Below are 27,797 nucleotides of genomic sequence, written 5' to 3' on the forward strand. Positions count from 1 at the left end.
AAAAAAAAGGAATCTAGCAACATTTAAAATAAATAAATAAATAAATAAATAAATAAATAAATAAATAAAATGGTCCTAGACTTCAGATTGGACAAGGCTTATTTCACACACAAAAAAAGTACACTTTAATAGAGTTTGATTTAAATGATAATGATGCTAAGTTATATAACATCCCTCACTGGAGTGGTCTGTGTTCTTATCTGCATGAGAGAAAGGGTCAGGTGGAATATGGTTCAACATCTACAGTGCATCTTCATTTGGGTGAAATGCAGCAGATGAGAGGGGAAAAAATGCTCTCAGGAGGGAAGATAGCAGTTTCAGGCTGCCTCATGTTGTCTTATCAGATGCACCCAAAGACTCTTGAGTTCTTGCAATGCAGTGGACACACAGATAAGTGTCCTTCCTTGCCCCCACCACTGCACACAACCACCCCCTCCATGAAGCTTGCCTCTCAAGTTCTTTCTGCTGTGACTCTGTCAACCCCTTTCTCCTCCTTCTTCCAGAGTCCAAGAGTCCGTTTTCTTATTCAGCTAAAACATTTACCCAAAAACTATTCAGTGTGGCCACATGGGAACACTTTAAGGCTCAGGAGGCTCAGGGAGCTTCACAGCCTTCTGTATGGTCACTTACTGAAGGTTCTATGCTAGGTGTTGTGAAGAAACCAAAGTTGTACAGAAACAACCCTTTTCCTGGAGAACATAACCACGTAACTGGGGGAGACCAGACAAATATCTATAAAAAGGAGAATAACAATGCAAGAATACTTCAGTGAAACTTCATAGACTGTAAGTGTCCAGGGCAGAGGGATGAGCAGGGGTGCCACATGGACAGAGGGGCAAGGAAAGCTCCACTGAAAGATGGGGCTTGAGCTGGACTTGGAGGGGTCCATAGGTTTTATACACATGGTGAGAAAGGAGAAGGTGCAGGTGACAAAGACAGGGTCTGAGCTGACTGCTGCTTCCACATCTATCCAAACAGCTCCTCTCCTCATCATATTGACCACACTTAGCCATTTTCATTTCCTGGAGAGAAGGCTCATAGCTCACTCCACACGAGATCCAAATGTCAACACTGCGGGATCAGGGAGGGTGTAAGTCCAAGAGTGGCCTGTAGCTGGTCTCCTAACCATGATAAAACTGGATCTCCCTTCTCTAATTTTTCTTCTCTCTCATAACTTCCCTTGGTGTGACTACTGCCGTATCCTCTCTGTAACATTCTTCTGGTAGAAGACACATGTTTCATATTAGAACTCATCAGAAGAATCCTCTGTTTGTCACTGCTCTGGAACCCCAAATATGCTTTTATAAGCTTGTATATAAGATGGGATTACAAAGTTTAAAGCAAAAGAGAACGCTAAAAAATAATTAACCACTGACACAGCATGGGTAATACCCAATCAAAATGGACTCCAGCTGTAGTAATACATACTGGCTGCATATTAGATCTGTCAGGGCAGACACAGCTCAGCCCCAGTTTCCACTCCAATTCTGCAAAGACACAGTATCAAATGCTGGTTGTTTGGGATGCCATGGCTGTACACATCAGTCTGTAAAAAAAATAAAATAAAATAAAATTCAGCCAAGTAAATTTGAAGATCTAACGGCTTTATTAAATAATTCATGAACTGGGCAGCACCACATCTAGCAAGTAGAAAGGACCTCCAAGGTGGGGCAAGAAGTTACTAGAAAAAGAAAAGGTTGTTTCAGACAAGGTCACTTTCCCTGAAAGGGAAGGGCAGGGGGTCTTATTAGGTGGATTACCTCATCTTCCTTTGAGGGATGGAGAGGGCCCATGTGACAGATTACCTCATTGGTTCTGACCAGAAAATTCCTGACTGACTGATGAAGCGATGTTTACACTAAAAAAAAAAAAAAAAAAAAAAAGACTACATTTCAGGGAGGGGGGGTGTAAAACTGCAATTAGGTTAGATATTAAGTCTGGTGACACAGCCTAGCATAAGTGATCCCATTTTGGACCTGTGGTTTTTCTTTTTGACAGCAGCAGTAGAGACGGGTTTCTCCAGAGCTCTCAGAACATTTGTTACCCCATCTCTTGCTCCTGAAGTTAATTTCTTGTCTGCAGCCTTTCAGTCAGTCTAGACATCTCAACGCCCAGTTAACACTCCACTCCGTGTCCAGTTTCCCCTTTTGAGCACAATAAGAGCTATTAAAACTATTCTCTTCACTTCTCTTATGATGGCCTGGAATGGAAACTCCAGCCCCCACTTCGATTGTCTACACATCATTTCCACAGGTGGCTCCACTTACAGTGACTCCATCCCCAAAGACCTCCTTCCATACACTTTCCCCACTTTTGCCACCATCTAGTTCTGTTAGCTATTTCACGGATGTGTATGTGTGTGTCTAATAACTTCCCCAAGATGACTTCTTATGAGGAATTGAGACGATTGGGTCTGGGAATCTCCACATTTCTGTTAATGTTAATGTTCAGGGATTACCATAACGGGTTGAAACTCTAGAGCCAGGCTTCCCTCCCCACCCCATTTCACCCTACCCTGTAGGTGCACTTTGCTTTCCAGGTACACAGAGTCCTAATTAAATTTTTTCCTGTGGGGTTGCAATAACCAAGTCCACTCTGAACGATTGCTTCATGGGGGTGAAAAAATACCTTTGAGCTAATCTAGGCCTTGAACTGAAACCACACATTGTCGTATTGAAGTTAATTTATAGCTTGCCAAAGGCTACTTCCAGGTTCAAGGAAGAATGTTTTTAAAGTACCATGAAAAAGTTCGTAAGACTTCTTGAACATCAAATAAGTCTTACAACACAAGGTTCTGAGGAGTTACTGTAATCGCAAATGAACCAGAAACAGAGGGACTAAATTTCTTTTACAATACACAAGGGATTAAAAATTTAGAGAAAAAAGTGATTGGCCAAATACAATTTGAGGCCTGCCAAAGGCCAGCCATTTGGAAAAATCATATGGAGTATGTGCCACATCCAAAGTGTAGCCAGGTCAGCTGCAAGATGCTCTTTGGAAATCCAGGGCTGAGTGGCAGATGCAGGTGGGGCCTGGGCCTATAGTGGAGAAATTCTGGAACACAGATGGAAACCAAGAACAGGGGGAAGGAGAGGAAAGAAGTGGAGAGGGTAGGAGAGAGCAGTGGAATGCTTTAGAGAAGGCCCCAGAGGAGAAAGTGTGACAGAGGCAGCTGACTTGTAGAAGCACTGGGAGAGTAGAAGCCCCACCTCCCCATCCCACAATGCCCCCCACATGCCAGAGGTGATAAAGAGCTTGTGCCTTGAAAGGGGCTCCTAGCCTAGAGCCTACAGATGGGCTGAGCATGCAGGTGTGGGTGTAAATACAGCGACTGATTATAAGATGTTTGGTTGGGCAGACTTGCCTTAAAAAGTGGACAGAATAATTTTTATTTTTTATTTTATTCATTTTTGAATAAAAATGAATTCAGACAAAATGAATATCGGGTATAAAATATGGAAAAATGGTTTTGTTCAAGCTTTTCTCCAAGCTAAAGCACACACCAGCACGAACACACACACAATTTTCGGAAGCAAGATTTACAGGAAGAAGAAATCATTGAATTTTATTGACTACATTAGCACCAAGGAGGTTAGCCCAAGAGCAAGGGAAACAAGAGGAGCCTGATCCACCTCTAGGAGGAAGTGGCTTAGTGCATGCTTTGATATCTCAGCTGGTAGAATGGAGGACTGTAGACTGGATATGTGTAGTGGAAAGTGGCTTAAAGTCCAAGCCAGGTTACTGCAGAATTTGGAAGTAGGCAGGACTTCCCTGTGCCTTTCTTTAGGCCTTCCTTCCCCTCACAGATAGAATGGCAAGAAATTCTCAGGTTAAGGCCAACCTGCCTGCTTCTCTTGGGCCACCTCTTCTCTTGCTTCTTATTGATTCTCAGCCCTTTAGCACCCAGGACAACGACTAGATAACAAAAGCAAACTTATGGGGATCCACTCAAACCACATGCCAACAAGCACCTATATGTATTCAGCTTTTTAAAGCACCACACACACCTTAGCCTCACAATATCCATCTCATGGGTATGTGCCAGTCCCTTCATCTCACAGAGAATAAACACTTGTAGAACTTGGAAGAGTGGACAAACAGAAGAAAGTAAAAGAGTAACATCAGCTCTATTCACAGGAATGGTGGATAAATAAGAAATAAATGAGATGGTCACTTCCTGAACATTTTGCAGTGACTCTGCCTTTCTGCAATTCATTTTTGGCACAGATTTCAGAATCTCTGAGGCCACTGTATTTGGATTACATTTTATAATGTCATAACCTTATAATTAGTATATTGAACATGCTCTTGCTTTTCTTCTGCTCTGCCTAGCAGCAGAGTTTGGACAAGGGAAATATAGATAAGAAACTATTAATTATCTGCCAGAAAAGAGAAAAAAAGGCTACTTATCTTTTGGGGCAAAATAGATCTGCTGAGCACATATAAGAGTTATAACTATTTTTGCATAAAATAAATAGTCTCCTTTCTGTATTCTCTAGAAGGCGTGGTGAATTGTCATTTATCTTCTACTCCCAGCCTGTGTTCTTGATCCTACTGTAACCCTTATTACTTACAAGAGATGACAGCAAGATCAGAATTCTGTGGAGCTGAAAACTGGACCGTAGTTTGGTTGGAACAACAGTAAGTGTCCTTGAAAACATCTCACTCTTGATGACTGTCTGGGTTATGATTATCTGGTATTTAACATTTGGTATCAAGTCCAACTGGGAAATGCCATATTTGGGAAATGGTCATCTATCTCATGTCAGTCCCCCAGTGGCTCCAAAGCCCCAGTCACCTGGTAGGCCTGCAAGTCCTAGGGACTTCTCAGCCCTGACTGAGCACGGTACACTTCAGGGGGTCCCACTTCCAACCTGGTCTTATTTGTCAAGCTCCAAACCTGGAGAAAGAGAAGCCAGGAGATGGCACTCCTACCTTATTCACCCGCCATGGTCAAGTTGACACAACAATAGTGAACTTCTGCTTTCTTTGAAGACAGGTGCATACCAGGATCTGTCCTTAGAACTCCTCTCCCAGCTTATCCAAACGAAGTAATATTGGAGACAGCATATTTGAGAGCAGATTTATCTATGCAGATTCACAGCCCTGGGGATTTAGGGGAGGTTGCAGCATTTTTTTGCCCTGTCCAGGCAGAGAGACTTGGGAAGGAGGGGAATCATACTGGCCACTTGAACATCGAGAAGAAGAAATAAAGTGCATAAACTTGAAGATGCAAAGGAAACTCTCATCCCCCCCCCCGAACAGCTAATCACAGGAGAGTTTTACAGAATTGTCCAAGAGCTGGGGCACCTGGTGGCTCAGTCAGTTAAGAGTCTGCCTTCAGCTCAGGTCATGATCTCAGAGTCCTGGGATTGAGCCCTGCATCAGGCTCTTTCTCAGCGGGGAACCTGCTTCTCCCTCTCAGTCTCCCTCTGTTCTCTCTTGCTCACAAATAAATAAAATCTTTAAAAAAATTATCAAGAGTATGCTTAAAGAATGATAGATTTGATGTTTGCTGTCTTTGGCCTAGAAGTTTCTCAGAATCTCCCTATAGCCCTTCTTGATACATAGTGTGCATTCTGAAGGGTGCAGGGAGGGGTGGATTGCAACTTGGCATGATCTTCCTTACCTGTGAATCCTTAAACTAAAGGGAAAGCTGGACAATACACTCAGACAAACTATAGGAAAGGAAATAAAGGGGAAAAAAATCATCTGTTAATGTCAATAAAACTCTGGCTTAATTTGGTATAACCATGCTGTGCCTAATTAAAACACACACTTGATAGTGAAGAAGTGCTTGCCTAAAAAGACTTTCAGTAAATGTAGTAAACAATAATCAGCTTTGCTTTATTATCATAAATGTTGCTGCTAATAACACTCCCTTGAAATCAGAGAACATCTAAGACTGCCCCTCTGGCTGTTTTGCCACATGTAGTTGGACCATTTAGTCACAGATATAAGACGAAGGCTATTTATAGATACCATTTTCCTGGCAGGCTAATGAAGAATGGGTAAAGTAGTGAGTGACCTTGATAAATGAAGAAAAGGGGTGGGGGACGAATGACTCTCTCCAGGGTATTCCCAGAGCTCTGGCCTCGAAAGAAGGAGCAAAGCAGGAATGTCAGGCAGCGTGGGCAGGAGGGTGAAGGTGACAAGGAGGGGAGTTGAACCTGCCCCATATTCCGACCAGAGAGAATGCCGTGGGACACAGACTGGGGAAAAACCAGAAGATCAGAAAAGGGAGGAAAGGCACAGTCCTTCCTGCTGTAGCCCTTTAGGGGGTAGGATGCTGCGTGGGCTCGTCTCACACCCTGGGTTCGGCACCAGTTCGGTGCCAAGCCAGGAGCCAGCCACAAGGACAAGTAGCATGCTTCCTGCTCGCCACCGTGCCCGGCTCCCAAGCTTACCAAGGCCAGCTCCCAAAAGCCTGTATGGACACCGAGAGCCCATTAGGCCATCCTACCCCAGCTCTAGTCCTGCCAGGTTTCCCACTCACCTTCCTGATTTTCTGCCTGCCTGTATTTTGAAGGACAAGTAGAAGTTTATCAAACAAATGCTGAAGTACTCATTGTGATTAGAGGAAACCATGTGGTCAAAGAAACTAATGAGGCAGTGTGTTCCAGGAGCCACAGGTGTGTGGTATCTCTGGTGTCCAGAATGGGTGAGGCATAAGGACAGAGGATAGGGCAGTGTGTGCCAGTTTAGGAAAATGTGAAAATCATCAAATTAGGGAAATGTCACCTGGCCAGACTTCTGCTTTAAGAAGGCCAGCTTAGGGGCACCTGGGTGGCTCCGTCGGTTGTGTCCAGCTCGTGATTTCTACTCAGGTCATGATCTCAGGGTCATGTGAGATCGAGCCCTGCTTTTGGCTCCAAGCTGGGTGTGGAGCCTGCTTAAGATTCTCTCTCCCAGAGCGCCTGGGTGCCTCAGTCGTTAAGCGTCTGCCTTCGGCTCAGGTCATGATCCCAGAGTCCTGGGATCGAGCCCCGCATCAGGGTCCCTGCTCTGCAGGAAGCCTGCTTCTCCCTCTCCCACTCCCCCTGCTTGTGTTTCCTCTCTTGCTGTGTCTCTCTCTGTCAAATAAATAAAATCTTTAAAAAAATAAAAATAAAAAAAAAGATTCTCTCTTCCTCTCCCTCTGTTCCTCCCCTGCTGGTGCCCCCCCAAAAGAAAAAAGGAGGAAAAAAAAAAGAAGAAGAAGAAGACCAGCTTAACTATAGTCTGGAGGGCAGTCAGTGGCCTACCCAGATTTTGGATATGGCTAAAGATTATAGAGTTTGGAGAGCTCTCATTAAACAAAGGAATTTAAATAATTAGGTAGAAACGCAAAAATGTATTTAGAATGAGAAAATAAACCAAAACTAAAGAAAAAATTTAGAATGGTAATAAACACCACAAACACAGGTTGAAAACCTAGAAATTCCAATAAATTTATTTTGTAGAATTCTCATCGAGAGAGAGAGAAAGTATGGTAACTTTATAATCAAATACACAGCATACTCCCCAAAGAGAGAACTTCTGTTGTGATTAGTTGTTGTTGAAAACAAAGCCTTCTGTTTACAATTTTATATATCTGACATTTGGAAGACTCTTCCACAGACTAGCTCCTGCTTTGTACACTTCAAACTTTGCTTCTCATTGAGTCCTATGGTGTCAACACCATAGGACATGCCCGTCATGACGTGAGTGCTGGCCTTCTGCTTGGTGTCACAGACAAAGCTGGGTGCGTTGGTGCAGTGAGCCAAAGGAATATTCCTAGAAGTCATTCCTACACCAGGAATTATTCAGGCAGGATGGTTTGCAATAACCTCGCTGCATTTAGAAACAGATGCCACCCACAGAAGCATCCTCTATGAAACCTGAACCAAATGTATTTCCAGCTCGACTTCCCTTTAGCTAGAGCCCCCCAACTGCCCATGACTATGCTAACACTCCAACAGTGGAGGTGGGGGAATCTGGGATGGAAAGAGAAAACAGTTTTAACCAATTATGGTTAAATATATCATACTTTTAATACATTTAATATGTATATATAATATTTTAATACACATATGTATATATGTATTAACACAATGTTAGGGCTCCTCTGTCTCTTGGCAAGGGCAAGGCGCTGAAGCTGAAGCCTGTCTGTGTTCACTAGCTACAAGGCGCATCCTCCTCTGAGGGTACTGAATGTGGTCTGGTGCTGCAGAAGACACCCTCTGGACTGACCATAAATGATCCAAGGCAGAGAACAGATGTGAATGGCAACGGGCAGGTAGAACCAGAGAGACGTGACGATGATTCGACGTGGGAGATGCCAGAGAAAAGAGTGTGGCACCATCTAGTCTGGTGCTTGCCCCTCTTGACTTGTCCAGAAAATTCATCAACACCCAATTATGACGTGCCAGGCAGAGTTCACTGCCAAGCAGAGTGGGGTATGTCCCCAGCACGCTGGCAGCTTTTGCCAACCTCAGCCACAGTGTCTGTTTCTGGGGCCACTTAGCAAGTATGAGAGCTTTCTCTCTGTTCCCGTGAGTGAGGCCACCCAGTAAGATGTGTCTAGATCTGTTGCCATCCAGGACACACCCATCTGCTGGCTCTTTGTGATGCAAGGTATACTTTTTCCTCCCAACCTAGCCAAATCCCAGTCTCATACCTAACTTCAATTTGCAGAGGCCAAATGAGCATGACACTGTTTTGCATTTTTGAAATATCTTTAGTCTGATTTCCCCCCTGGAACCCCCCCCCACCTTGCCCCGGTTAGTAAAAACACAAGCTGAACATAGACAGGAAGGAGAAAACCCATCCACTAGCCCCTGCACATGATCTTGGTACGCTGGAGGGATATGGGAAAGCATTTTTCCATCATGATAAGCTACACTACTGAGGGTTCTATGCCCCTGAGAACATGCAAGCCAACAATCGGGGAAACCCCACCGAAAATTTTCGATAGGTGATACAGGGATGACTCCCACAGGCACTCAATCTTTGCACAAAGTCTACGGCAAGCATGCTCTTTTCACAAGAAGACTTTGCTGCTTCTCAAATAATCCCCAGAGGAGACTTGCTGGATGTCCCATAACGAATAAAACTGCTGATAGGGATGGAAAAAGTTTATGAAGGATTTTGAAACCCAAAATACCACATGTAGAGTCAGAACATTTTATTTATACCTTTGCCTGATGCTTCGCCCACGCACACAGGATTAAGGAAGAAATATATGACCGCCTGCTTGGCCCAGAAGTCTCTCAGGCAGTCGCCGCTGGTCTGAAGGGAGCGCCGCTGACCCAGGGCCAAACGTCGATCTGTAGCACAAGACTCCTTTTCAAGTTGAAAGGGAAAGTAAGAGAGAATAAAATCTTCAATAGTAAACATCGTCCCATATATTTTGTTTTTGTTTCAGTCTACAAATAAAAATAAGCCTAAGTGGCCTCTTCTGGCGTAAGATTACAGGTTAAAAAATAAATCCACAAACTATTATATAATAAGAAGATAAGAATAATTAAGAATAATATATTTCTTTTAAAAAACCTTGACGGATAACCTTTAAGATGTTCTGAGGGTTGTGTTCAGGCCACACACATGATGGCCAATATTTTTTCTTCCCTTTTTATAAAAAAAAAAGAGAGAGAGAGAGAGAGCTAATTTTGCTTAAAATAGAAGGAGGTCTATGGGTCTTGCATTGAAGCATTTTTTCTAATCACACAAAATTATCACTATTTCAAGGAAATAAAACAAAAGCCAAATGGACAGCAGCATGTGCACACATACAGTAGTAATGCATGTGGACAAAGAGAAGTTGCTCGGGGGCCCTCCATGGAAACAAAATCTTATGTTCTGACCTTCTGTGATTCCAGAGCCTGTGCGGAACCAGAGCCTTGACAGGGACCACAAAATCTACTAGGTGCCAAGCTAGGTTTCATTTACCCTTCCTTCCCCTCAGGAGGCCATATGCAACTCCGACCCCAGCAACTGTCATCCCTTCAAACCCCTTTTCCACAAGGGATGGAAAGAGAATGAAGGAGCCTCACTCAGTCTGCCTGTGGGAACAAGGAAAAGAGTGTCCTTCTCAGGAGCACACCCCTTCACGGAGACTGGTGTGGAGGGAGCAGAAAATGTCTGGCCCTTAGAATCTCACCTTCCTTCCGTGTGGCCCTGCCTGTGGGGCAAAGCATGCTTGGAATGAGAGGAAGGGGAGAAGGGGAGACCCTCGCCTACTAGGCGCCCAGCAACATCATGGCCTCTTATCAGACGTGACTCCTCTGGTTTTCACCGCAACGATGTGGGCACCGCATCGGCCCTATCAGTGTGAAATAGATGGAGGCTAGGTCTCCCACATGATGCTTCCTTCTGTGTGTCAACTTGGCTGGGCTCTGCTATCCAGACCAATCTGGATGTTGCCATGAACGTGTTTTATAGACGTGGTTAGCACTGACATCAAGAGATTTTGAGTAAGGCAGATTACCTGCCATTATGGGAGGGGGCCTCATCTAGCCGGTTGAAGGTCTTCAGAGGAGAGAGACTGAAGTCCCAGAGGAAGAGGGAATTCTGCCTGCAGGCTGCCTTCAGACTCCAGCAGCAGCCTCACCCTTGGGTCTCCAGCAGAAATCAGACGTGGCAGCCTCCACAATCATGGAGGAGTAATTCCTTACAATAAATCTCAGTCTCTCCCTCTGCGTTTCCCTCTCTGTCTCCCCCTTTCCTATATATCTCCTACTGATCCTGGTTTTCTGGAGAAAGCTGACTAACACATCCTGCCGCTACTGGGCCTAGTACAGGCTCTTGCTCTTCAAATGGCACCCGATCGCCAGAAGGGTGATTGAATGCTGCATTTAATCCTCTTCCTGAATCATTCAGGACACACTTAGAAAGCATCTGCTATGTGTTTCGTCCTGTATTAGGTTCTAGAAGTCCCCCAGAACAACAGAAGCCTGATCCCTGCCCTCCCAGAGCTTAGGCATGACTGCCAAGTACATGCGCAATTACAAGCAGCAGCTGAGGATGCCAAAGGAACAAGAAAGAGAGTCAGCAAATTGGTAGTTGGGAGATTAGGAAGGGCCTCCTAGAGGAAGTAGATATCTAAGTGGAGACCCAGAGAATGAATTTGAAATCGCCAAATAAGAAAGAAGATTATTCAGGCAGAACCAACTGTACAGGCAGATTCAGAGGTAAGAGGACAAGCAATGGAAGGTGGCCCCGAAGCCAGAAGCAGAGATGGGCCCACCCTCCTTCTGCAGCCTGTGAGGCCTGTGAGGGCTTTAGACTTTACCCGGTTGGTAAGCGGCAACATGGAAGCTCTTTCTATAGAGTCACAGTTAAAGACAACTGAATGTGGCTTAGGGTAAGATTGAGGGAGGGGACACCAACCAGGTGGAGGTGAGAGTGGGCGCAGATGAGATTGAGAGCAGTAAACTCAGCCAGACCTGGTGATTGGATTACTGGACTGGGGACAGGAACCAGGGGTCAGAGGGAAAGATGAGCCATTTGGGGAATGAGGACACCAAATGAAATCTGGGTTTATTGTGTTAAGAGATTTCTACATGTCACCAGGAGACAGATGCCCAGCTATCCTTCCTTCATCTTCACTTCTCTCTCCTGGTCCTCTCATTCCTAAGTCCTGCCCCAAGGTGCTGCGGGCAGCATCGCTGCGCACACGCGCGCACGCACACGCACACACGGGATGCCGGGAGCATTGAATCCCCTTTGGCCTGAGAAGAAGCAAGGCTAGGATGCCTACCACGTCCTAAATCTCCACCTGCTGAATGCAAATGAACTCTTCTCCCAAATCTTCAGCTTTCGCTTTGGCTGAAGATTTAGTCAGCTGGGACATCCATATTACACAGAAATACACATACAGGATCTCCCTGCCTCAATTTGAGTCGAGAGTGCTCCTAAGGGGGCCCAAAGCCCAGGCAGGTCCCTCCCGCACAGGGCTGAAGGCGGGGACTAAGAAACCCACCACGTGCAGCATGGATCTGTCAATGGCCCAGCAGGGCCCTGACCCAGCGGCTTCTGGCTCTCTGCTCCCTACCTGCCTGCGCCTACCACGGAGCACAGGGTTTCACCCCTGCAATCTGCATCACGCTCCCAGAACCTACAGGCCCCCTCCTGACTCCTGACGCAGGCTCAAAGACCGGGAGAGAACGTTGCCCTAAAGGATGACGGAGCTTGTTTGTGAAAGCCCCGGGCTTGGCTGGGTCTGAGCGCTTTTGGCAGTGGCCAAGGGAAGCTGAGAAGCTCCTTGGGAAACGCGCAATGGGCTTCCCCCGGGGCCCCAGACGCAGCGTTTGAACCCTCTTGGGGGCGCCCTCTGTGGACCCTTCTACCCAGACTGCGTCTAAGGGGCGCTATTCCCGCTTCACCCATCAAGAGCGGTGGGGTGTGTGCGCGCGCGCCTTACGGGGCAGGAAGGTGGTGACTGGAAAACACAAAGGGAGTGGAGAGCGCAAGGCAAGCATTTCCTCCTCCTTCCCCGCCACCCTCAATCGCAGCGAGCCATTCAGTGAGCTTCCAACAGGGAATTAAAGGCGGGCAGCCGAGGCGTCTTTTTCTAATTGCAGGTGCGGAGCCCTTGCCGCTCCGGGTCGGTGGGCCTCGGCGCCGGGGTGGGCTCCGCTTCCGCGGCTCGGGTCCCCGGCGAGCCCCAGCCCCACCCCCGCACAGCGGCCGAGCGGACACCGACCGCCCCGGAGTGGCCGCCGCCGGGCCCGCGCGCTGGCTCCGGGCCGCGAGGACGCGGCCGCCGCAAGCAGGGCCGGGAAGGCTCCCGCGGGGGCCGCGAGCGGGGCTGCCCGGGCGGGCGCTGCCGGGAAGGCCTCCCCGGGGGCGCTGCGATCCCTCCCCAGCCCCCACCCGGCGGGCTGGGTCCGGCCGCGCGCTGCCGGGCGGCTGTGGGCGGCGGGACTGCCTGGCCGCGTTGAGGGGCGGGGGGGGCGCGTACTGCGGCCGCCTCCGAGGCCCCGCCGCCCCCCACCCCCCACTCTCCACCCTGGGCCGCCCGCCAGGTGCCCCGAGCCTGGCCCCTGGGCCGCCTTCCCGGAAGCTGCGGCGGAGATAAGGACTCGGTCGGACCCTCGTGGCTTTCTAGAGAAACCAGCCCTGTCCTCTGGCTCTAGCTTTGCCACCAGCCTTACAGTGAGTCTTCTCGCTGCTGCCTTTGTCACCCACGGATGCCCCCGATCCTGCGACTGGTTTTGCTTCCCTGTTCACACGGGGTAGAGCCGGGTGTATGGCACCCGACCCAGCAAAGGTATAGGAAATTACAGGAGGCATTTTGTCAGACGCCCTCCCTTCAGGACTCCTCTTGCTTCTCTGTACCTTCGCTTCGCCTCGTTTCCGCCCTTGTTTTAATGGTATCCTGCTGCTTCGTGTCCTCTGGCTTCTCCGAGTTCTTCTGAGCAGCCAGGCGGGAAACAGGCCCTCCGGGTCCTCAGGCATGGGTCCGGCCTGCTGCCCTCCAGCCCCGGTGCCCACTTCCGAAGCCTTGGGCCAAAAGCTTCGGGATCTGTCTTCTCCCAGCTTCTTTACACCCCCCCCCCCCCCGCCAGAGCCAAGCAGAAGGTAGCAAATCGAGTTTTCAGGCCCGGAGCTGGTTGAACTTGGGCTCTGTCTGATTGGGAGCTTGAAACTTCCTCACACGCCAAGGGGAAAGAGCCATAGGCCTGGTCGACCACATCTTTTGACAAGCTGCTCACTTTGGCTCCCCGCTATTCTCATGTGTGGGAAATGGAGACCAGCTTCTCAAGTTGGATGTAGGGAGAGCCCCCGTCTCTCCTGACCATGCTCTCCCTGCCTCCCAGCAGCACCCATGTACCCCCCTCCCCCCCCACACACACCTGTAAGGCTCTTCCTTCCTCCCCCCACCTGTGTCGCCTCCTTTGTAAAATCTTCTCTAGCCAAGGGTGAACTTCGGCATCTACATAGGGTTTCACAGTTTACAAAGTGCTTTATGTACACAGCCCCTTGGGATCTTCGTGGGATTTTCTCCATCAATGCAGACAGGTAGACAGATTTAAGAAAACTCTCATGCGAATCAAATACCCCACCCTGGATTCCTTATTTTCTTTACTGCTCTCAGGGGATGTGTGCCAACAATATTCCAAACTTTTTTTTTTTAGGTAAAGATCACATTATCGATTAGTTTCCCCATGCTATTAATATCCTCATCCAGAAATATACAGACACACGTGTGCTTTGCCGCATACTTCCCACTCAACATGGAACACATGTCCTTAGTTATCCCCATTTTTAACATTGGGGCGTCTGGTGGATGATGTACCTCTTCCCAGCATGAATGGCAAGATTAAAAGTCCGGAAGAGGCCAGAGGTCTCCTTTGTTAGTTTTCCTGAGCTTGAGATCCTTGTCACAGAGGCAGGAAGTAATACACTGTTACAGATCACCTGTGGTTGGTAATTCCCTAACCCAATAAAACCCAGAGTGCAATTTTCTGAAAACCGCATATAAGGCTCTCTCCCAAGGTTTCTCTCCTACTCTTCAGCTTTTGTGTCTGAAAAAAAAAAATGCCAGGCCAAGTGACAGAATGTACTGTTACTCTCTTTTCACAGATGAAAGACAGCAAGACATGGTAAGCCGCACGAAATGTGTCGTGACCAGCCATGGGCTGAGCCATGCCCTAAACTGAGGCTCTGGGCCCCAAATGCAAGGGCCTCCTCAGGGAAAAACTTCTGCTGTGCTCAGTTTATGGTTAGAGAAAGAAACTGGGAACATTTTCCCATGCAGAACCCAGCCAGAGCCAGCATGACGGGCTCTCCCTTCCACTCGTGAGTCCCACCACCCACCTGCGGTGGGTGTGAAGGCTCCTCTGTGTGGACTCAACACCACTGACCGGGACAGGTGCAGTGCTGTGGGCCAGAGCTACAGAGCTTGGCCCGCTTTGGGCTCGAATGTGGCCCCTGCATATTTGGTGCACATCAGCACGCATGGCCGGCCCTCACGAGAGAAACGCCATGAACCAGCTAACCCACTCTACCACCTTCCTGTCCTAATGGTGACCTCTAGGGTTTGCACAGCAAGCAAAGCAAGTCTCCTGATCCTCTGCAAGCCAGGCGCCATGCATTTAGTTAGCAAGCAGTTTGCGACTTAGGTATTCTTTAGCTGGAGAGATTCTTTAGCAGGGACTTAAGAAAGAACATGGCCTTCTGGAAGCGATGTTTCATCATCATGGCACAAATCAGCAAAGTGACTCAAGTGGAAGGACTTCAGGGCCAAGGAGAGGATCCTAACACTGGAGTCAAGCAGGGGAGAGACAGTTTTGGGCCAATCTCATTTTGTTCTTTGACTCCTCAGATATTAGCAAAGGGTATGGTGCAGAACTGAGGAGGAAGTGGAAACTTATCATAGTTCCCTTATACTTACTGAGCACCCACTGTGTGCCAGATGTTTTGCTCTATGTTGAGGCATACTTCACTGGAATAACCTGCTATGGTATGTAATGTTATTATCACCACTTTACAGATAAGGAAACTGAGGCACAGAGGGGCTGAGTAATCGCCCAAAGCTAGTAGCTGGTGAGGCTGGGATCTGAATCCAAGAAGGCTGACTTCAAAGCTCCTTTTCTGTGGTGGGCTCTGTGTGTGGCCCTCCGTTATCCATTGCTTCTTAGTAACAGAACACCCATTGCTTCTTAGAGTGAAAGACATTTTTCAGCTTCCTTACAAGTCGATGTCTCTATATGAATAAGTTTTGCCCTCTGCAGTATAAGTGGTACAGTTTTGCAGGAACACTAGAAAGTTTCTTGAACAAGGAGGGACTTATTTTTCCTTCTTCATGTTCCTTTTTGGAACATGGATGTGATTGTTGGAGCTCCAGAAGCCATTTTGGACCAAGAGGTAGCCTTGGGAAAGCCAGATTGGAGAGTTGGAAAGAGCCCAGGTCACCGATGACATCACAGATCTGCCTTTCCAGCTTCGATTAGTGTACCTCCTGGGACTTGGGATAGAAATAAACTCTCATCTTATTTAAACCGTTGCAATCTAGTTTCTCTCATAAGTGGGTAAATCCTTCCTAACAAACTTTATATCCAGATACCATGCTTTCATGATTACCTGCTTTAATCCTTACAACCATATTGTTAGGTGGGGGGCATCTGTTTTGTTTGTTTGTTTGTTTGTTTGTTGGCATCTGTCTTATACATGGGAAAATGGAAGCAGAGGGAGATTAAGTACCTCCACCCAAGTCACCCAGCTGGAAGTGGCAAATGAGAGCACTCTGATGCCCAGGACAGTGGATGCCAGGTGAATAAGCCCAGACTGAGGCAAGGCTCACTACGTAAGAACCAGCAGAAGGAGATGCTGATCCAAGAGCTCTGGGTGGGGTCTGGGCACCTGGACTGGAAACAGCATCCCACAAGATTTTAACACAAAGCTATAATCGCTACCCCTTTCCATGTTGAACGATCATAATTCAGGAAAAGGGTAGATGGAAAAGTGAGATAAAAGCAGGAAGAACGGGAGCAAGAGGAAGAATCCCTGTGGATCCGACATATTCTGATGACAGGGAGGGAGAGAGAGGGGTGAGCTTGCAGGCCAGACACTCCCATCAGCTCCAGAGAATTAGCAGCCAATACTCCCAGCAGGGAGGTGGGTGCCCTGGGCGGTTGAGGGGATCCAGGCTGGGAAGCAATGGCACTAACACATACATGAAGTATGTTAATAAGTACAAGGCCCAGGAGAAGTGTGAGAGGACGTTGTTACAGTTACTCTCAGATTAAGGAGCCACCGCTCACCTAGTTCATAAGGTCCATGGGGTCCAGCTCATAGCTATGGTGTGTCTGTGGCCTTGGCCATTGGCTCCATCCTCCTCTGCTTCTGTAGATCTGCTGTTATCCTGGTGACTGAAGGGGGTTGACAGACGGAGTGAGAAAGGTAATATTGACTTTCCTGTTTTCTGTGTCTCCCTACGGCTTGTTCAGGCAGTGAGTAGCAATTCAACTGGTCAACAATTGACAGACTGAAAGTACAGGTATGTCATGAATTGAAACTAGCTGCAAGGAAACATAAAATACAGAACTTTTAAAACGATGTTTTATTAATTAGCAGCACATAAAGTGATGTACAGTCTGTGAGACATTTTGAAATGGTGGTGGTGGGATCCAGAACCTTCTATACATCTTATTCTGCATTAACCACATCTTCCCTTCTGACTCTTTCCCTTCTCTTGCACAAGTTCCCCATAGAGATTTGCCTACAGGTGAGCACCCATCTCTTTTACTCCTGTAGTCAGTCAGTGTTACTTGAGCTCCCACCATGAGCCAAGCACTCACTGTTCTAGGCTTTCAGATACACTGTTAATCATAAGCTTAGGATGCTGTAAGGAAGATTCACATTAAACAAAACCCAGAGTGGTCCTCTATGGACTGGGCGCCATAAGGGTAGAGGGTTCTTGTCTCTTTTGCTCAGCTTTCTCACCATGCAAACACCACCGCTAGGTCAAACCTCCAAGAGGGACGTGCTGTGTCCCACCCACCCCAGACTTTTCCACAGCAGAGCAATTACCTATTAGAGCAGCCCAGGCCCTCTTGCCATACCAGGCTTATGAGAGAGAAAGAGAGAGAGAGAGAGACAGAGAGAGAGAGAAATGAACATAGAGAGGAAGGGGGGAGTGGTGTGATTTATAATGAGAAATACATATTTAGTCTTCAGCCTTTCCTAGGCACAAAGCTTTTAAAACCCTTGGAATTTCCTATGAGATGAGAACCATAAAGGTGTGTTTTGTTATGTTAATAAGGTGACTTTTGGAAAGCCCCTAGGTTACCAAGGGATAAGAGCTGGTTGCTAGAGGAACCAACCACTTGATTGGAAGACCCCTGGCCTCGAGGGAGGGGCTAGCAGCTAGAGATTGAGTTCAATCACCAGTGGCCAATGATTTAATCAACCATGTCTATCGGTAATAAAGCCTCTATAAAAATCCAAAAGGACATGGTTTGGAGAGCTTCTGGGTTGGTGAACACGTGGAGGTTGGGGAAAGAGTGCATATGGAGAGACTATGGAAGCTCCACTCCCCTCCCCACAAACCTTGCTCTCTGCATCTGTTCCATCTGGCTGTTCCTGAGTTACATCCTTTTATAATAAATTGGAAATCTAAAATGTTTTTCTGAGTTCTTTAAGCCACTCTAGCAAATTAATCAAACCCAAGAAGGGAATCATGGGAACCTCCAATCTGTGTAGTATATTGATCAGAAGCACAGGTAACAGCTTGGACTTGTGATTGGCCTCTGAAATGGGGGTGGAGGGTGTGTGCAGTCTTGTTGAACTGAGCCCTTACCCTGTAGAATCTGACACTATGTCCAGATAGATAATGTCAGAATTGAGTTCAATTGTAGGGCACCCAGCTGGTATCAGAGTTTTGCTTGATGTGGAAAAAACAATAGACACACACATTGGAATCAGCATCACAATTATTGGGAACAGGGGGAGAGAAATAAGAAATCAAAGCCCACGATCAAGACCAAGTAATATTCCCACCAGCCCATTTCCACAAATTAGCTTTCTGGGTTGGTATGAGGGAAGGGGTAGGACTTGAAGAGGAGAAGAGTCTGGCACTCTTCCCTGGGGACCGATACCACTAATCTTGGATCCTATGGAAATAGAAGACATCATTTGTGGACACAATACAACAGTACTAGGTACCCCAAATTGCACTAAATGTAAAGAACAAAACCCAGTAAAACATGACCTTTACCCTCCAAAAGCCCACAGCAGGGGATCTTATGAACTGTTTATACCCCAATATCAAAACCAGAAAAAGACACTACTACAGAACTACAGTCCAAGACCCTGATGAATATAGAGGCAAAAATTCTCATAAAACACTAGCAAACCAAATTTAGCAGCACACTAAAAGCATCATTCACCATGATCGAATGAGATTTATTCCTGGAATGCAAGGATGGTTCCACATAAGCAAATCAATCAGTGTGATATATCACATTAATAGAATGAAAGAAAAAAAATATATGATTCCTCAATGGATGCCAAAAAGAGAATTTGACAAAAACCAACATCCATCCATGATAAAGACTTTTAATGATTAGGCATAGAAGGAACATATCTCAACATAATAAAGGCCACATATGACAAGCCTACAGCTAATATCATACTCAGTGGTGAAAGATTAAAAGCTTTCCCTTTAAGATCAGGAACAAAACAAAGGTACCCACTCTTATCACTTCTTTTCAACATGGTACTAGAAGACCTAGCTAGAGTGATCAGGCAAGAAAAAGAAATAAAAGATAATCAGAGTTGGAATGGAAGAAGTAAAATCGTCTCTATCTGGAGATAATATGATTTTATATATTTAAATAAAAGTCCTAATGACTCAAACAACCAAAAAAAACCTGCCATATCTAATCAGTGAATTCAGTAAAGTTTCAGGATACAAAATTAACACACACAAATCAGTAGCATTTTTATTCATTAGCAACAAATTTTCTGAAAAAGAAAAAAAGAAATAGATCTTACAATAGCATCAAAAACAGTAAAATACTTAGGAATGAATTTCACTATGAAGGTGAAAAGTCTCTACTCTGAAAACTGTAGGACATTGATAAAAAAAATTGAAAAAGCAAATAAATGGAAAGTATCCCATGTTCAAGGAGTGGAAAAATTAATATTGTAAAAATGTCAATACCACCAAAAGCCATCTATAGATTCAGTAGAATCCCTATCAAGTTTCCAGTGGCATTTTTTACAGAAATAGAAAAAGAAAACCACTCCTAAAATTTATGTGGAACCACAGAATACCCCAAATAGCCAAAGAAATCCTGAGAAAGAAGAACAAATTAGGAGGTATCACACTTTCTGATTTCATGCTATACTGTAAAGCTATCACCATCAAAAACAGTATGGTACTGAAATAAAAACAGACAAATAGACCAATAGAACAGAATCAAAAGCCCAGAAATAAACCAGGGCATATACAGTTAACTAATATTTGACAAAGGGGCCAAGAATACTAAGAGGAGAAAAGACAGTTTCCTCAACAAATGACTCTGGAATAATTAGATATTCACATGTCAAAGAATGGAAGTGGACTCATATCTTGCACTGCTCACAAAAAATAACTCAAAATAAATTAAAGACTTCATGTAAGATCTGAAACCCTGAAACAAGTAAACATAGGAATAAAGCTCCTTGACTTGAGTCTTGGTAATGATGTTCTGAATCATTTGGACACTAAAGCACAAGCAACAAAATAAAAAATAAATATGTGGGACTACATCAAATTGAAAAGCTTCTGTACAGCAAAAGAAAACAACAAAGTGAAAAGACAATCTTACAGAATGGGGAAAAATATTTAGAAAGCATATATCTGCTAAGGGGTTAATATCCAAAATAGATAAAGAACTCATGCAACTCAAAAGCAGAGAACCAATTAACATAATTTTAAAAATGGATGAAGGACCTGAATAGACATTTCTCCAAAGAAGACATCCAGATGGCCAACAGACAGGTGAAAAGATGCTCAACATCACTCATCATCCAGGAAATGCAAATGCAAAAAAACCACAATGAGATATCACCTCAGACCTGTCAGAAGGGCCATCATAAAAAAGACAAGATACAACAAATGCTGGTGAGGATGTGGAGAAAAGGGAACCCTCGGGCACTGTTCATGGGAATGTAAATTGGTGGAGCCACTCTGGAAAACAGTTTGGAGATTCCTCAAAAAATTAAAAATAAAACTATATGATCCAGCAATTCCGCTTCTGGGCATATATCTGAAGGAAACGAAATCACTATCTTGAAAAGATATCTGCACCACCCCGTTTGTAGCAGCATTATTTACAATGGCCATGATATGGAAGCAACCTAAGTGTCCATCAGTGAGGAATGGATAACATTGTGAGTTATAGATATATATACCTACACGTGCATATACGATGGAATAGTATTCGGCGTAAAAAAATCCTACCTTTTGTGACCACATGGATGGAACTTGAAGGCATTATGCTAAGTGAAATAAGTCAGACAGAGAAACACAAATACTGTATGATCTTACTTATATGAGGAATCTAAAAGAAAAAAGAAAAAAACTCATAGCAAAAAGAGAGCAGAAGATCAAACTTGTGATTACCAGAGGCAGAGAGGTGGAGAGTTCAGTGAGGAGGAGTTGGAGGAAGGTTGTCAAAAATAACAAAGTTGTAAATAAAAAAGTACTAGGGATATAATGTACAACATGATGACTGTAGTGAACACTGCTATATGACATATAAGAAATTTCTTAAGAGAATAAATCCAAAGAGTTCTCTTCACAAGGAGAAATCTTGTTTCCTTTTTCTCTTTTCTTTTTTTTTCTTTTTATTGTAATTATATGATAAGATGGCTGTTAGCTGAACCTATTGTAATCATCATTTCACAATATATGTAAATGAAATCATTATGCTATATGTATTAAACTTATACAGTGATATATGTCAATTATTTCTCAGTAAAACTAGAAAAAGGGATTCATTTCAATAAATATGAACTTGTAATCCAAAGGTTGTCTGATTACTATGGTTACAGATGTGGTCAGATTCACGTTTCTACCCAAATTCCAATGGGTCCAAGTCTTCCTCCATCTGACACCTCCTCACACACCCCTGCTCTTGGTGAGAACTTATCTTGTAATGGTTACTTCTGGGAGCCCCCAAATGATGCCTGAGATATATATACACCCTTTGGGTCATCTGCTGCGGCTTCATGCAGTGACCCCTTCTTTTCCATCTCAACTCGGGCTGTCAACACTCAGCCTCTGCAGCCTTCAACCTGTCTGAAGGAGCCTCCTCACTCTCCTGGGAGCATCAGCTCACAGATGGTTTCATTAGAATGGGACAGTGGCCTCCCTGAACTCACCTTTACCACCATCACCACCCACTCCCCTGCCCCTGTTTTCCTTCTCAGTCCAGGGAGGTGATTTTTATTCCCAAAGCCTCACAAAAGAATGTACTTGTAAAACAGTTCTATCAGCTTCTAAGTCCCCCCAAGCCCACCTCTCCCCATCTCTGCAAAAAAATTCAGCATGGTTGAGAAACATCTATCTGCCTCATTCTCCTCTCATTCAGCCTGTGTAGAACGTCACTTCTTGCTCCTTTCCAGGTACAAGAATAAAACCTCCTGTGTATGAATGAAAGCAAATGAACTGGGGAAGGGGGGGTTACCAGATGGCTTCACCAGCCATTTCTCAGCACCAGGTCCAGCAGCCAACACGCCTGGGAGGTGCTTCAGTCCCTACTTTGGTCTAATGCAAAGGAAGGCAAAATAGGGACTCTTCTCTCTGGATCCAGCAAAGGAGCTGGAGACATGGCACGGAATGCATGCAGGTGTGAAGACAGTGAAAGTGAACCTTACACAGGAAACAACCACGATGGGTTACAAGCTGGCCGGCTATTTTACTTTGTATTTTTTTACTGCAGAGAGACCAGTGACGGAAGGTGCTTTGTAGAGAATATTCCATTTGTTTGTATTTAATTTTAACTCGTGTGGTTCAGAATTCACAGTGGGTGAGTGAGGATGCCATGAAGTTTCCCATCTCTGTCCCCAAACTTCCTCTCACACACACCCAACGTTGTTTTTGTATATCCTTCAAGATACACATTCAAACAATTGCTGGCATGGATGTTTTCCCTTTTCCTACACAAATGGTGATATATGTACACAAAATTCTACATTGCATTTTTTCCATTCAAGGACGTACCTTGGACATATTCCTGATTGACGGATAAAGGCGTCCTCATTCTCTTTCCTGGCTGCATAGCATGACTCCATAGTATGAATGCCCAGTGGCTTCTTTGACAAGGCCTACTAATGAGCATTTTCTTGTACCCAGTCTCTTGTTATTCAAACAACGCTTCAATGAATAGCTTATACAGACATCAGTGCAATCATACATCATACATACATCAATGCCCTTAGAGAGACCGGTGGAGCTGAGACCTGAGACATGGCTGGGAACAAGGAAGGGGAGCTGGGACTGCCACTATCAGCCCAGCAGTTGGAGCAACCACGTGACCCGCCCTTTGGGAGGGGGAGACCCCACCAGTTCTCATCACTCAAGAAACCAAAGGCCAGCACTGCTGTGCAGACCCCCTACAGATTTCATCAGTTGTTGCCCCACAGGTAATTTGCATTTGCAAACACTACCTCCTCCCTGTTCCCTCTCTTCCTTCCTCCGCTGGAGCCTGAGATCTGCACCTGCACCAGCAACCAGCCCAGGCCTTCATGACTGAGTGAGTGCCAAATGCCAGCCTAGATAGCCCCAGTTGAACCCCACTGCCATGCACGTGCTTGGGACTAGCCCCCTCCAGCTGTGCACCTGCGTACACCAGTCTGACTCCAGTAACTGACCTCCACTACTGTGCATCCATGGTGAGACCCTGCAGCCAGAGGAGTGCACACCAACAGCATGGGTCCCGGCTGCCATTTGTGGGCCTGGATTCTGCACTGTCTCCTGTCACTGACCTGCACCACTGGGCGCCCCGGCAGCTAGTCCCTCAGCCATGCACCTGCATGCTCTTGGCCCAACATTCATCACCAGCCTTTACTGCCATGTCCCCACCGTGACACCCTGCAGCCACAAAAGTGCACACTGACAGCCAGGGTCTCTGAAGCTGCCAAGGCAACTGCAGTTGGCCCCAGCACTTGCTGTTGGCCCTGACCTTCATCACTACGAGATTATCTGCAACCGGCCTCTGCCACCACCCCAGTACTTGCGGCTGTCCCCCACAGGAGAGTGGGTACACACACCCCTTTTTGGCCCTCCCCACCCCCTGCCCTGGCACATAGCCATAGGGCCTGGAGGCCCCCCTGCAGCTGCTACACAACCCCTGCAGCACTTGCCAAGAACCATGCAGTTGTCAACGTGGACCCCAGCGAGCTGAGCTGATGAGACCCCATGCCCCCTGGACCCAGCACCATCACACAACCCTGCACGTGGAGCAGATCAAAACTGCAATGCAATACCACCTTACACGTGTTAGAATGGTTATTATCAAAAAGACAAGATATAACAATTGATGGTGAGGATGTGGAGAGAAGGAAACCCCGTGCACTGTTGGTGGGAACGTACACTGGTACAGCTGCTATGGAAAACAGTATGAGGGTTCCTCAAAAAATTAAATATAAAACTACCAATCCAGCTTTCCACTTCTGGGTACATATCCAAAGAAAATGAAATCACAATATTGAAAAAATATCTGCACTCCCTTGTTCTCTGTGGCCTTATTCACAATAGCCCAGACATGGAAATAACCTAAGTATCCATCATGCGATGAATAAAGAAAATGTTATATAAATGTTATATGGATATATATACACACACATGATGTAAATATTCTATATAAAACATATTATAAATGTTATGTAACATATAACATACATTATATATAATGGGATATTGTTCAGACATAAAAAAAAAGTCCTGCTATTTGCAACAACATGAATGGAACTTAAGGGCATTACGCTGAATGCAATAGGTCAGACTTAGAAAGACAAATACCATATGATCTCACTTATATGTGGAATCTAAAAGCATGGAACTCATACAAACAGAGAGTAGAATGGCGGTTGCCAATGGGTCCAAACTTTCAACAGCAAAATGGTAATTATGTGAGGTGAAGGATGTGTTAATTAACTTTATTGTGGTAGACATTTTGCAGTATATATATATATATCAAATCATCATTGAACATCTTAAACTCACATAATGTTACATGCCAGTTATCTCAATGAAGCCGGAAAAAATAACTAAAAACCCATATACTTGAAAAAAAAAAAAAAGCTTATGATATGATCCCATATGTGTAAAGGAGAAGAGAGAGATGCGTGAATGCACGGCAGGGAAGAAGTGTGGAAGGAGAGAAGAGGGAGGACAGAGTGATGAAGCGTGGAAGGATTTACACTATGATAGTAGCAAAGGTACTTTCTGAGATATGAAGCCACAGGATGCTTTAAATATTTTCTCTTGGCTTTTCTATATTTTTTAAATTTTCCTAGAAGACCTTTGTTTTAGATTTTATTTATTTATTTATTTGAGAGATTGAGCACATGAGCAGTGGGGGGTTGGGGGGCAGAGCTGAGGGAGAGGGACAAGGGGGCTCCGTGCTGAGCGCGGGGCTCTATCTGGGACACTGAGATCATGACCTGAGCTGAAATCAAGAGTCAGACGCTCAACCAACTGAGCTACCCAGGTGCCCCTGAAAGAACTTTAATTTGAGGCCCATCCTTCAGGTGCTCCCTTCCTATAGCAGGTATGTTCTGAGTTCCCCAGATAGAAATGTGCAGGATGACCCCCCCTCCACCGCCACGCCAGCCACGGGGGACAATGTCGACCCGGGAACTGCAACTATAATATTGGTCAGCTCTACCTAGTCTCATGGATCTAACTCGATGAAACAGTGCTCTCAAGGGTTTTTAACTTGGAGTTTGGAAGAGGAAACATTGACAGTAACTGTTACCTTTTGTGTATCTGAAATATGAAATATATAGCTGTTAAAGAATTAGTTTAAGGAACTTATAAAGTAAATAAAATACCAAAGTCTCTCCGATGAGGGAGCAGAAGGCAAGCTGAGGACAAAGTACAAGCTGACACCCAGCAGCACCCCCCTCCCCCCTAGCCGCCCCCCTCCCCCCACCGCTGCCAGGTGGGATCTGTGTTACCTTCCTCAGGCACTCCTCTCTGCCCTAACACTAAGGGAAGGAAAAAAACAAATAGTTAATTCATAGAGATTACAGTCCTGCAAGATGTGAGTCTCCTTTGGTTTACAAATGTCTTAGTGATTTACAAGAAGAAAGCATTCTTACCAATTACCTAACTTCCGGAAGGAAATGTAAATAGAATTAAATGTCCTTACAATCTTCAACCCATTGACAGATACTTGAGGTAGTGGGAGAATCTCATTCTCCAGGAAGCTCCCTACTGTCTTAATGCTAAGGCCTTGCTAGAGGGAAAACCAACCTTAATTTGACAATGGCAAGGCCTCCAGTATCTTGTAGGTCCTGTTTAGCATATGAAAGTTCTTTTGAAACCTCCTTTTTCCTTATCCCCCCCAACCCCATAGTATATAATCAGCCCCTCCTCACAACCATGGGGCAGCCGCTCTTTCTGCCCATGGGTTCTGTCCCAGGGCTTTAACTAAGCCACCATTTTGCACCAAAGACGTCTCCAGAATTTTTTCTTGGCTGTAGGCTCCGGACTTCACCCCACCAAACCTCATCCGTACTCAAAACTACATCAGTCTTACTCCTGAGAGCTTTTTCTGTATCCTTGCCTCATAAAACTCTATTGCTTTACTTGCTCTCTTTTGTCCTCGAGATTCATTCTTCGACTCCAGGAAATGAGAATCTCGCTCTCCCGCTTCATCTCTATTGAAGTTAGATGAATTTCGGTTGAGGAGCTCTTTCCCCCTCATCTTGAGCCTGCAGCATTTTGTATCGCCCTCTGTTCCGCACTATACAATTGTTTATGTCTTGGATGGTGTCTTTTCTTATATTGGGAAATCTTCCATTACTTGAAGACTTAATTTTAAAGTTCACACTTAACAGGCAGGGACTTGAGTGACTGTTCGTAGATAGGTTTAGCTCTTCCTTCTCAGCTGTGCACAGACCCATGTGTGATGTGGGTGATATTTTTGAGATATTAACCCAATACATTGTCACTCATGGGATGCAATGGTTCCAGTACCTCGTAGCAACCACCCACCTACCCTCCTATTGAATCAAATGCATTCCTTGCTTCCCACAGAGGAGAGAGCCCCTTTGAGATGTCTTTGGTTCAAAAAAGGTGATTTTATTAAAGCATGGGGACAGGGCAGCATGGGCAGAAAGAGCTGTGGTTAGATTGTGAGGTTGGTGGTTATATACCTATGAGCTGGGAGGCGGTTTAGGACAGCGTAAGTCTCTAAGGAATTTTGGAAAACAAGGTCTTCAGGAGCTTGAGGGGACTTAGCTATTGTTGGGGAAAGGTCATTTATTACCATCGAATAAAACCTGAGTCGTGAGACCTTTCAGATGTATATTGGTGGGCCATATGCTTGGGGGATGATTGCCAACACATATCTTGGTGTGGGGGATGGTTATAGATAAAGGAAGTTTCCAAAGGAATTTTTATACTTTAAACTGGACTTAGAGGATCCTGGGGGGCTGGGGGTTGTTGAGGGTCAGGCTAGGCATTGCTTATTGCCCTTAGCAAAGTATTAACTTCGAGGCAGTTGAGTCCCTAGAGGAATGTCACTCTCCCTGTTTCAAGGACTTGTCAATGGGTTCTAGGTAGTAAGGAAATTTAATAATTTTTTCTTCTGCCTTTTTTTCCCACATCAGTAAGAGAGATGATACCATTGGTCAAGTCCCAAAGAAAATTCACCAATAATGCCAGTCCCAAGCCCCACCTAGCATACTCACATTGATGTAGATCCCTCCCCTAAAGTAACACCTCTTTTTTCCCCTCTTACAGACTACCTGTTGATTATTTCAAAGTCAGTAGTCCCTAGATCCAAGACTATTGTAGGTGTTGTGGGAGTGTTTCTCCCTGAGATGGTGTGACAGATTATCGAGGTGATGGTAACTCATTCTCAAGAGTCAACATGGAATCCAGTCCTTTTAATTAACTCTGCTAAGGGATAAACGTGAGGGGAAAGAAAGAGCTCTGCTCTCTTACACTCTAACAATGAACACGTCAACTGCCCAGTTATGATTATGCTATGTTGTACTGATTTATCCACTGTTGTTATAAAATTGCACAACCCAATTTTAAACATGAGTCCTATCTTGGACTCTATAAATCCCCCTCTGATATGGACAATCTTTTTCTGACAAATACT

General features: G+C 45.4%; 2 long non-coding RNA genes across 3 annotated transcripts in view; one reads left to right on the forward strand and one right to left on the reverse strand.

Moving 5' to 3' along the window:
* Positions 1 to 16,059, forward strand: part of LOC141371479 (uncharacterized) — a 166,789-nt gene extending 150,730 nt beyond the window's left edge. For both annotated transcript variants that reach the window (XR_012376459.1, XR_012376458.1), the window contains 2 exons: positions 4,500 to 4,641; positions 14,548 to 16,059. This is a non-coding gene — a long non-coding RNA (uncharacterized lncRNA). The remainder of the gene's footprint in view (positions 1 to 4,499; positions 4,642 to 14,547) is intronic.
* Positions 9,162 to 27,797, reverse strand: part of LOC141371480 (uncharacterized) — a 45,521-nt gene continuing 26,885 nt past the window's right edge. The window contains exons 2-3 of the long non-coding RNA XR_012376460.1: positions 16,728 to 16,835; positions 9,162 to 9,303 (exon numbers count right to left, since the gene is read on the reverse strand). This is a non-coding gene — a long non-coding RNA (uncharacterized lncRNA). The remainder of the gene's footprint in view (positions 9,304 to 16,727; positions 16,836 to 27,797) is intronic.

This window comes from Callorhinus ursinus, unplaced genomic scaffold (assembly GCF_003265705.2).
Source record: "Callorhinus ursinus isolate GAN/ISIS: 27379988/994484 unplaced genomic scaffold, GSC_fseal_2.0 scaffold73, whole genome shotgun sequence".
NCBI lineage: Eukaryota > Metazoa > Chordata > Mammalia > Carnivora > Otariidae > Callorhinus > Callorhinus ursinus.